This window comes from Panthera pardus, unplaced genomic scaffold (genome assembly GCF_024362965.1).
Source record: "Panthera pardus isolate Hobbes unplaced genomic scaffold, ASM2436296v1 HiC_scaffold_15, whole genome shotgun sequence".
Lineage (NCBI taxonomy): Eukaryota > Metazoa > Chordata > Mammalia > Carnivora > Felidae > Panthera > Panthera pardus.
The window spans coordinates 30,117,587-30,126,821 of record NW_026526710.1 but is presented as its reverse complement, the minus strand read 5'-3'; the positions used below and the strand labels follow the sequence as shown (position 1 = coordinate 30,126,821).

The 9,235-nt window shown below is 46.5% G+C and overlaps 1 long non-coding RNA gene across 1 annotated transcript; it reads right to left on the bottom strand.

Annotated features, from left to right (window-relative positions):
* Positions 1–276: 276 nt before the first annotated feature.
* On the bottom strand, positions 277–9,012 carry LOC109248628 (uncharacterized). Its single transcript, XR_002072155.2, has 2 exons — positions 8,939–9,012; positions 277–2,342 (listed from the first exon to the last, which is right to left on the bottom strand). It is a non-coding gene; the product is annotated as an uncharacterized LOC109248628 (long non-coding RNA).
* Positions 9,013–9,235: the final 223 nt, after the last annotated feature.

Below are 9,235 nucleotides of genomic sequence, written 5' to 3'. Positions count from 1 at the left end.
TCACTTATGCCTTGCAACTACTCTTCGAAGCACAGATTTTGATTCACATCTTACAGATGAATAATGTGAGGCAGTATAGCAAGGAAACGGCCGGCATCAATCCTGAATCTTTGAGCAATTCAAAGGCCGTCTGTTTGGTATTTGTATTTAGAAACATCGCCAATTTCCAGAAACCAATACAACTTCAAACGGGCCAATGGATCTCCCCAACGACCAAGAAAATGTGATTCAGGGACCAAAACACGATGTAAGAAACATACAAGTGAAGACAAAATCTACCCAGGACGTGGTCGCTTATTTATTGAGTGATTGTTAGTGATAATGACAGCAGGCAAAGTATTTTCACATAGCTCATTTCATTTTTATTCTTACCATGGGAAATATGTGGAACTGCTCTTATCACAAACCCTCAAAGAAACAATTATATTAATAATGAAATGTCTTTAATAATCTGAAGCCCGTCTTCCTTTCGACCTATGCTACTAAATGTTCCAATACATCGTGACGGATGACTCTAAAACCCTAGAAAGCACAAAACCTAGGTGGATGATAGAACTTTAATGACAGAGTAGTAACTAAACATGAAAAGTTTTTCTTTCTCCTCCAAGAATTAAATATTCAGTGATGAGCACTGTAAAGCGTTACAAGTAGTCAGGTGCAGTCTCTCTCCAAGATCTTGAGGAGGGTCCCCGCCCACAGTCACCACGTGGCATGCTCATTTGCATTGGAGAATATTCATTCCTTAGCTTTGGTTAGCAGTTTAAAGATCCAGCTGCGGTTGTAACAGCAGCAATTCCCTTGAGTTGCCTGTGGACTAAACAGCTCGATCCTGACCTTGGTTGACTGCAGCCCCAGCTGACATCACAAGGAGCAGAAGGACCACCCAGCTAAGTCAGTCAAGAAAGGTGGTATCAATACCTTATCAAGAAAGGAATAAAATAGCGGTTGTTTTAAACCACTGAGTTGTGGGGGTGGGTTGTCAGCCAGCAAGGGATAACTGAAACACCGATTCAGACCAATTCCACCAGAAATGGCACGTGTGGGCATTTGCCCTAGTTGGGCAAACTCAGCTTATCTACTCAGAAGTAACCATCTCCCCTGCCACCTCCAATCTCCTGTGCTTTTCATAGCCAGCATGGTACCACCATCTACAGGGTTGCCCAGCAGCCCCAAGAATGGGGAGAAGAAAACTCATTAGATTTTCAGCTGTCATACCAATGCCATCCTCTGCTCAAAAACCACTTACTGAATGAATGAATGAATATAGGCAGTCTCACAGACTATTGTGTGTCCCCACGTTCCACTCCCCATGCTGTCTCTTTTGTCCCTAACACCATGGCACGCATAACTGAGAAGCGTAACCCTTGATCTTCAAGACTAAGCTAGAAGTCACCTTTTCTAAAGCCTGCCCCCAGCTACCCCAGCCCCAGCCCCAGCCAGGCAATTAGGGCCCCTCCTCTATGTGCCCATGACACTCATGCATAAAGATTGGCATCAGGACACATGAAGACAGGATCAAAATCCTGCCTCTGCTGTGTGTTAGGGGGTAATTATCTCTCTGACATGTCTTCTAATGTTTGTCTCCCTCCTCACCATGCTGCTTTGTTCCCCCTGTAGACTTTCCACCCTTCAAGTTCAGCCATGAGGGTTTTCACTCAACTAAGGTGAAGAGTGGGGGCTGCCTGGAACAAAGAAGTTCTTGATCTACATCGAGCCTCAACGCTGACTTTCCGGAGTCTGTAGGGAGATAGTCGAACAATTCAGACTTGTGGAGAGAGAAAGGGTTTTCTAAATTCCAAACAGTCTGCATACAGATCAATAGCCAGCCTTGGCTGACTCAAACAAGACAGTTTGGGGTCCAGATGGTCCCAGGTGGCCTCTGGGGGGCCTTACAGGGAGATGCTGGTTGAGAGCCATTGGCATCCAGGTGAAGATGGGCTGACCAGGGAGCAGGAGAGCAGGACAATCACTGCTTGTAGAGTTGGATCGGGTCACCGCTGAGACGAAGAAGACCCACAGCACCAGCCAAAGCTGAGGTGGGCAAAAGTTGGCTGGGGAGGAGGGGAGGAGACGAGATGAAGGATTCAAGATGGAGGGTAGAGAGAGTTGTATAGACCTTAGGCTTTGATCGTGCTAAGAAACCAGATCTTAAATCAGATCAGCTACAGACACATCAACGTCAGGGTCTGCGCAGCTACCAAAGAATCAGGACCACCTGCACCGGAGCAGAGACCCAAGACCATTGCCAAAATATCAGGCCAACTCACTTCTTGGCCAGCGGGAGCCAGTGGAGAACAGCACGCCAGGAGGAAAGGTGAGCTGTTCCTTGGATACAGAGGCATCTGTGGAAGGAGGAGAAGGGTGAAGAAAAGAGCCCAGATAAGGAGTTGAACTTCAAATTACTGTTTCAAATGGCTAAGTGCTGGAAGAGGTGGAGGAACACATTTGAGTCGGTGCTGCAATCAGTGGGAAGCTCATCCAGTACTAGACAAACTCAGGCACAGATGACAGAGCAGCATTGGTTTCGTACATCTGTTATAGTGTATAAACTCCAGTCCCAACTGCACACGGCCGGGCTGGATGACCTTGACCAGGTTGCTAACCTCTCCAGGCTTAGCTTCTTCATCTGCAAAGTAAGAATAATGTACCTACGTTATAGCGATGTTAGTGAAGACTCAAGAACCTAGACCTTCTAGGAACAGTTGCTAGAACAGGAGTTAGCCCTGAAAAGGTGTCAGGTGCTACCTTTCTCTCTACGATAACACCACTAAATTTCCAAGGCTGATTGTTCGCCCCCCGTCATGCGGTCTGGGCATCCAGCTCATTAGTCCACGGGCAACTGAAAGATAAGAACTCTGTCTTACTCACTTTTGTGTCTTTGGCACTGAGCATAGTCCTAAGAACATTTGTTGGATGAATTTATCCTGAAAGATAAAGACAAGCAGGCTTAAGGTCTCCAGAAAGACAGGCAGGCAGTTTAGAGAACCAGGCTCCAGGGACTCGTGTTGGCTCCCTGCCTTCTTGAGCCTGCCTCCGTCCCCGGGGAGTGAGGCTGGACCCGCCCCTGTGGAGCCAGGAACTGCCAACAGAAACCATGAGTCTGGTGCTCTGGGTCATGCCGGTCCAGACAGACCTAAGCCACTTCTATTCACAAAGATTGTCAGATGTTAATGGCATGAGACGCTGGCCATCTGCCATTGGAACCTGAACAGCTGCCTGGCAGGGAGAGATGTACCGTCTATTTACCAAAAGCCTGAAGGAGAAGCTTAAGGTCTGAGAAATGAGTGAGTGAAGAGCCAGGCAGGAAGGAGCTACGGGGATTAGCTTGACTCATGAGAATAACTAATAAAAATGTGCCTTTACTCTGTGCTGGGCAGTGTGCCCAGACCTTCTCTGCATTATCTCTTCAAATGTCGACAACAACCCTCCAAAGAAGGTGTTCTTAATCCCAATTTACAGCTGGGAAAATGAAAGTCCGAGAGTTCCAATAATTTTTCTAGAAACACAGCTAACAAAGGTGGGCAGAGAATAGGGTCCAGACAGGTCCAGGGGGCACCACACGATCTCGCACATGCCTCCCACAGCTCTAGAACATCCCCAGTTGGGACATAATCCTGTGTCTCATCTTTCTGACTAGACCAGAAATTGCTACATTTCCTCTCTTTATAACTTTGTACTTGTGCAAAGTTCATCTCTGTTCATCTCTGATGAAATTAGACTACAGGGGCACCTGGGTGGCTCAGTTGGTTAAGCATCTGACTTTGGCCCAGATCATGATCTCCCAGTTTGTGGGTTAGGGCCCCAAGTCGATTGGGATTCTCTCTCTCTCTCTCTCTCTCTCTCTCAAAATAAATAAATAAACTTAAAAAAAATTAGACTACAGAGGGAGGGGGTGTACCACCCAGACCCCAATCCCAGCTCTGCCACTAAGAGCAGCTCCCTGACCCGAGTGTACCTTTCTGCCAAGTACAATTAGTTGACCTTTAAGAGACTCCGGCTCTAACAGTCTATGATCCAGAATTGCTGCCCCAAATGATTCCCTTGACAGGACTGTACCCAACCTATGCAGAGATTATCAACCCCAGCAAGGTTCTGTTCTAAAATGTCACAGTAGAGGGGCGCCTGGGTGGCTCAGTCGGTTGAGCGTCCGACTTCGGCTCAGGTCATGATCTCGCGGTCCGTGAGTTCGAGCCCCGCGTCAGGCTCTGTGCTGACAACTCAGAGCCTGGAGCCTGTTTCAGATTCTGTGTCTCCCTCTCTCTCTGCCCCTTCCCCGCTCATGCTCTGTCTCTCTCTGTCTCAAAAAGAAATAAACGTTAAAAAAAATAAAAATAAAATGTCACAGTAGAAATGTGTCCTGAGAGCTAAGTATGCACGATGAATGGCAGCGTCTGGCTCCCAAACACGGAAGTATTAAAATAAACATGGACGCATCATGTGCAGTAACCCCCAAACCTGGCTGTGAACATCACAAAAACTCAGCAAGGAAGATACCAGTAGCCTAACGGACAGACCCTGAGGCTGTGATTCCAATGGAGAAGGCCAGGGGCACCTTGAAAGCGTGTTCTCTGCTAGCAGTCTCTCCCTCTGATGGCTCAGCCGCCCCCCAGCGACCCCGGGAGATCTCTTCACTGAGCAGCCCAGGCAAGTGGCATCAACTCCATCCATTCCGTGAACACTGTAGTCCAAGGGGCAACATAATATAGGGGAGATTTTTTTAAGGGAATAAGACATCCAGAACCTGTAGATCTTAGGACACAGGAAACCATACTCCCTCCCAAATTCAGCTCACATTTCTCGCGAGCACGACCAGGCACTGTCGCTGTGATTCTGGTGCCACGATGGGAAGCTCTATCCTAAGCAGTTTCCTGGATTCGTAGCCCCTGGGGGCCTGGGGAGGGATGACGCCGTCAGCATCAACGCACAATATTGGTACTCATGTCAATGTCTTTAACACCTAGCTCCAAAATGAACAAGACCTTAAGGAAAATAATAAGCAGCCCAATTTCCACTTCACCATCTACTTTATACTCTGGGGCAAACCAGACTTCCTGGCCGAATGCTTAGATTTTTAGCAGGGCAACAAGAATGTCTGACAATTCACAACTTCTTAAAGAACCTCTGGAAATAACACAACAACCTAGAAGCAGAGGGCCAATCTGAAGGACGTCTTGGTAACTCGAGGGTCTGAGTCCCGCTCCTCCTTGTCCCCAGGCCAGCTCTCGTTCATCATCACCTCGGGGGGCTGTCGGCTGCCGGTAAGGTCTGGGCCCCATGACAGCACCTGTCTAGTGATCTGGGCTGATGTGCCAGCTGCTCTCTTGTCCCTCTTGCTAAGCACAGGGGACAGGCTTCCCTGCCCCCATTCCTGCCAATCCACGTCCTCCTCCTTCCCACACCCCAACACACACACACACACACACACACACACACACACACACACTACTGTGGGGTGACAAATGAGCAGTCAATTTAATTTCACTGCACTCAACAAGGACGCACACCAGATGGAAGGCCACAGAAAGTGCTGAGCGCCTTGGAAGGGGAGGGGTGGGCTGCCTGGCGGGTGGGGGCGGGGGGGCGACGTCACCACAGCAACAGGAAAAGCACTGCTGAAGTTTCTATTCTCGGGCTGCCACTAATTACTATGAATGTTTCATTCGGCCCTATGATCAGCCGTCCCCAAAGCAGCCTGTTACCAGCAGATGGCTTGTTTTCTTCTCTCTAGAAAGTTAGCCAAAGACCACAATTGTGTTTGGTTGTTTTATTCTTTTTTAAAACACTGATGGGCTCAAGAATGCTTTGTTTTCACTTTGTGTTGTAGGAGCTCAGATGCTCCAAGATTCTCTCCAAACAAACAGCATTCTGTGGAAATGAAAGGCAGGCCCAGTAGTATTAACTAATTCAGTGTTTAAACTTGTTTGGGTTGGGGAGGGGAGGCCACTTATGCACTTAAACGGTTAGAAATACTTAATATACTTAATAAGTCTCTCTATGAAGGGGTGTCTGGGTGGCTCAGTTGGTTGAGCGACCGACTTCGGTTTAGGTCATGATCTCACAGTTTGTAAGTTCGAGCCCCACATGGGGCTCTGTGCTGACAGCTCAGAGCCTGGAGCCTGCTTCTGATTCTGTATCTCCCTCTCTCCCTCTCTCTGCCCCTCCCTGCTCATTCTCTCACTTTCAAAAATAAATAAACATTAAAACAAATTTTTTTTAATAAAAAAAATAAGTCTATCAACTTCTGACAAGCAGACCAATATAAGATTATTTTTCAAAGTTCAGCTTTCCTTATTTATATATTAAAAGTTTTATTACTAAGATTCATCCCAGAAAATTTAGAATTGACATGGGGCCACCCTTCAAACCAATGCAGGTTTGGGTGGGTTTGGTGTGGCTCGAGGGGCAACAGTGAGGGCAAGTTTCATCAAGGATGACACTACAATCTATTTTTAAAAAGATGTATTTACATGAACTATGTTCCATAAAAGTTTGAGGCAGCTTACAAAAAAAATACTTGAATATCTTGAAATATAGCATTTCAAGGTAGGTAAATATTTAAGGGAAGTGAGGTCACAAAAGCACTGAGCATATAAATAATAAAACCAGGATGGGAATAGCACAGAGAAATGTGTGCCATCTAGCTTTGTACACCGGGTGCAGGAAAAAAAAATCTCTGTATTGCAAGATAGCGGTTTCTTCCAGAAGATAAGCAAACCAGATAGTCACAAAAAGCACGACTTCTCCTGATGCTGAGACCGGAGGGAAATGCCTCCCTCACTTCCTCATGAAGAGACGCTGTTAAGAAATTATTCGTGGCACTTGTTAAAGAATGGCCAGGCAGGTATGCCTGCGTGGCTCAGTCTGTTAAGCGTCTGATTGTGGCTCAGGTCATGATCTCACGGTTTGTGAGTTCGAGCCCCGCGTCGGGCTCTGTGCTGACAGCTCAGAGCCTGGAGCCTGCTTCAGATTCTGTGTCTGCCTCTCTCTCTCTGTCAAAAATAAATAAACATTAAAAAAAATTAAAAAAAAAAAAAAAAAGAATGGCCAGGCAGACTTTGTTCAGGGATCTATGCTGATGTAAGGACCACTGCAGTGGGGGTTTGTAGTCGGGGGGAGGTTGAGCTCAACTCTAAGTACAAGGAAAAGGTGGGTATAGCCAAGGAGCAGGGTAGGGTGAGGGGGTGGGCAGGGTCAGTGGGTGGAAATTACGAAGAAGAAACGTCAGAGAAAAGGGGTGATTCTGGCTAAACAGGCCAGCATGATCAGACGTCACCCGGGGGATGGTGAGGGATAAAGAATCGGGTCAGACGTCAAACGTGATCAGATATCAAGGGTGGGGGAATTTTCCTAAACTTATCAGGACTTATCTGGATTTATCAGACTTACCAGGATTCTTGCTAAAACTAGATAATGTGGAGACAAACAGAAGCCCAAAAGTCAGCTCAGAGGCCTAGCTGAGAAAGAGCTCAGAGGAGTCTGATTAGAATTTGTCAAGAGGGAATCTTTGTTGGGGCTCTGGACAGCCTTCCACTTGGAGTGGTCTCTGGGCAGCCAACATGTGGCTTAGAAAGTACCTCACAGGTAGCTCTTATCTGAGAAAGCCAAACACTCTGATTCTAGTGCACAGCCCTTAGATGGCTGAGCACCAGGAAGAAACTTCCGACAGGAACCGCCGTCCACAATGGGGTCTGTCTTGTCCCTATAGATCAGCCATTCTGAACAGGGGAGGGCCAGAGAATTACTGTATCACTGAGTCAGGGCCAAGGGGATGTCACTTTAAAAGCATATTCATTATTATCATATGATGTTTTAGTTAAAATCAGAAAAAATGTTGTTAAGATAGGAATAAAAGAAATAAGTCAACAACAACCTTCTAGGTTCTGGAAATACACAGAAGACAGTAATTCTCAATCGAAGGGGTATGATATAATCTTCAGGGAATGTGAAAGTTCTCTGTTAATCACAAGGGTGGAAAATCAAAAGCAATGACATAGACTGTTGGTCAGATGATTTAGTAGAGAGAAAGCAACGCGTGGAAAACAAGCTATCATTTTGAACACTAGAAAGTGCTGTAGGAAGTGTGCCATTGAATCCAGCAGTGGCATTCATTCTCAACTTCATATGGACGGGGCGCCTGGGTGGCTCAGTGGGTGAAGAGTCTGACTCTTGATTTTGGCTCAGGTCGTGATCTCACAGTTCGTGAGTTTAAACCCCACTGCTTGGGATTGTCGCCTTGTTTATTCGGTGGTTCTCTCTCTGCCTCTCCCCCACGTACATGCATGCTCTCTGTCTCGCTCTCAAAATAAATAAATACACTTGAAAACTTTAAAATAAAATAAAATTCCTATGGAATTGCAAGGGACCTAGAATAGCCGAACCAGTACTGAAAAAGAAGCACAAAGTTGGAGGACTCGCGCCTCCTGATTTGAAAACTTACCACAAAGCCACAGTAATCAAAACTGTGCCACTGGCATAAGGACAGCCATATAGACCAGTAGACTAGAACAGAGAGCCCAGAAATAAACCCTTCCGTTAATGGCCGAGTGATTTTGACAACAGCGTTGTACTACCACATTCGTGCTTCCAAGGGTCATTATGAACATTATGAAAGAGGGTGTCTACAATGAGCACAGAGCCTTCTCTAAATAGAAGCTACTTTCGTGGCTGTGAGGCCACATTGCTATTCTGCCTGTAGACCGAATGCTCCCGAGAGGGTGAGGAAGTATCTTGGCATCTCTACCTCCCTCCCGTCAGCCAGGAACTGCTCCTGGCCCATGACAGGGGTCAAGGAGCGAGTGAATGAACAAGTGAGTGAACATGACTGTTAAAGTGACCTATTGTTCAGGGGGGCCTCCTAGGCTAAGAACAGCTCAGTAACCGGGCACCAACCTCAGACAATGGGTCTCTAACTCCACAGAAGCCCAAAGCAAACACTCACCTTCTGTTGGCAGCTGGTGATCTCCCCCGGCTGGTTCCTCAGGACCTCAGGGTGCTGAAACCTCCCTTAAACCAAAGGCCTTCTGCCAAAAAAAAAAAAAAAAAAAAAAAAATCTCTTGGCTTCTGTTTTGGATTTCAGTGATGTTTGTTTTTCCCAAAGCTCCCATGACCTTTCATAATTTCTGAAACGTGATATTCCCAGCAGATTTCCTTGTTTCTCCTACACTTAGGAAAATATCGAGAGAATATCTGTCCGTTCAATAGTGATAACGACATGTCGTCTTTTTTATTCACTGT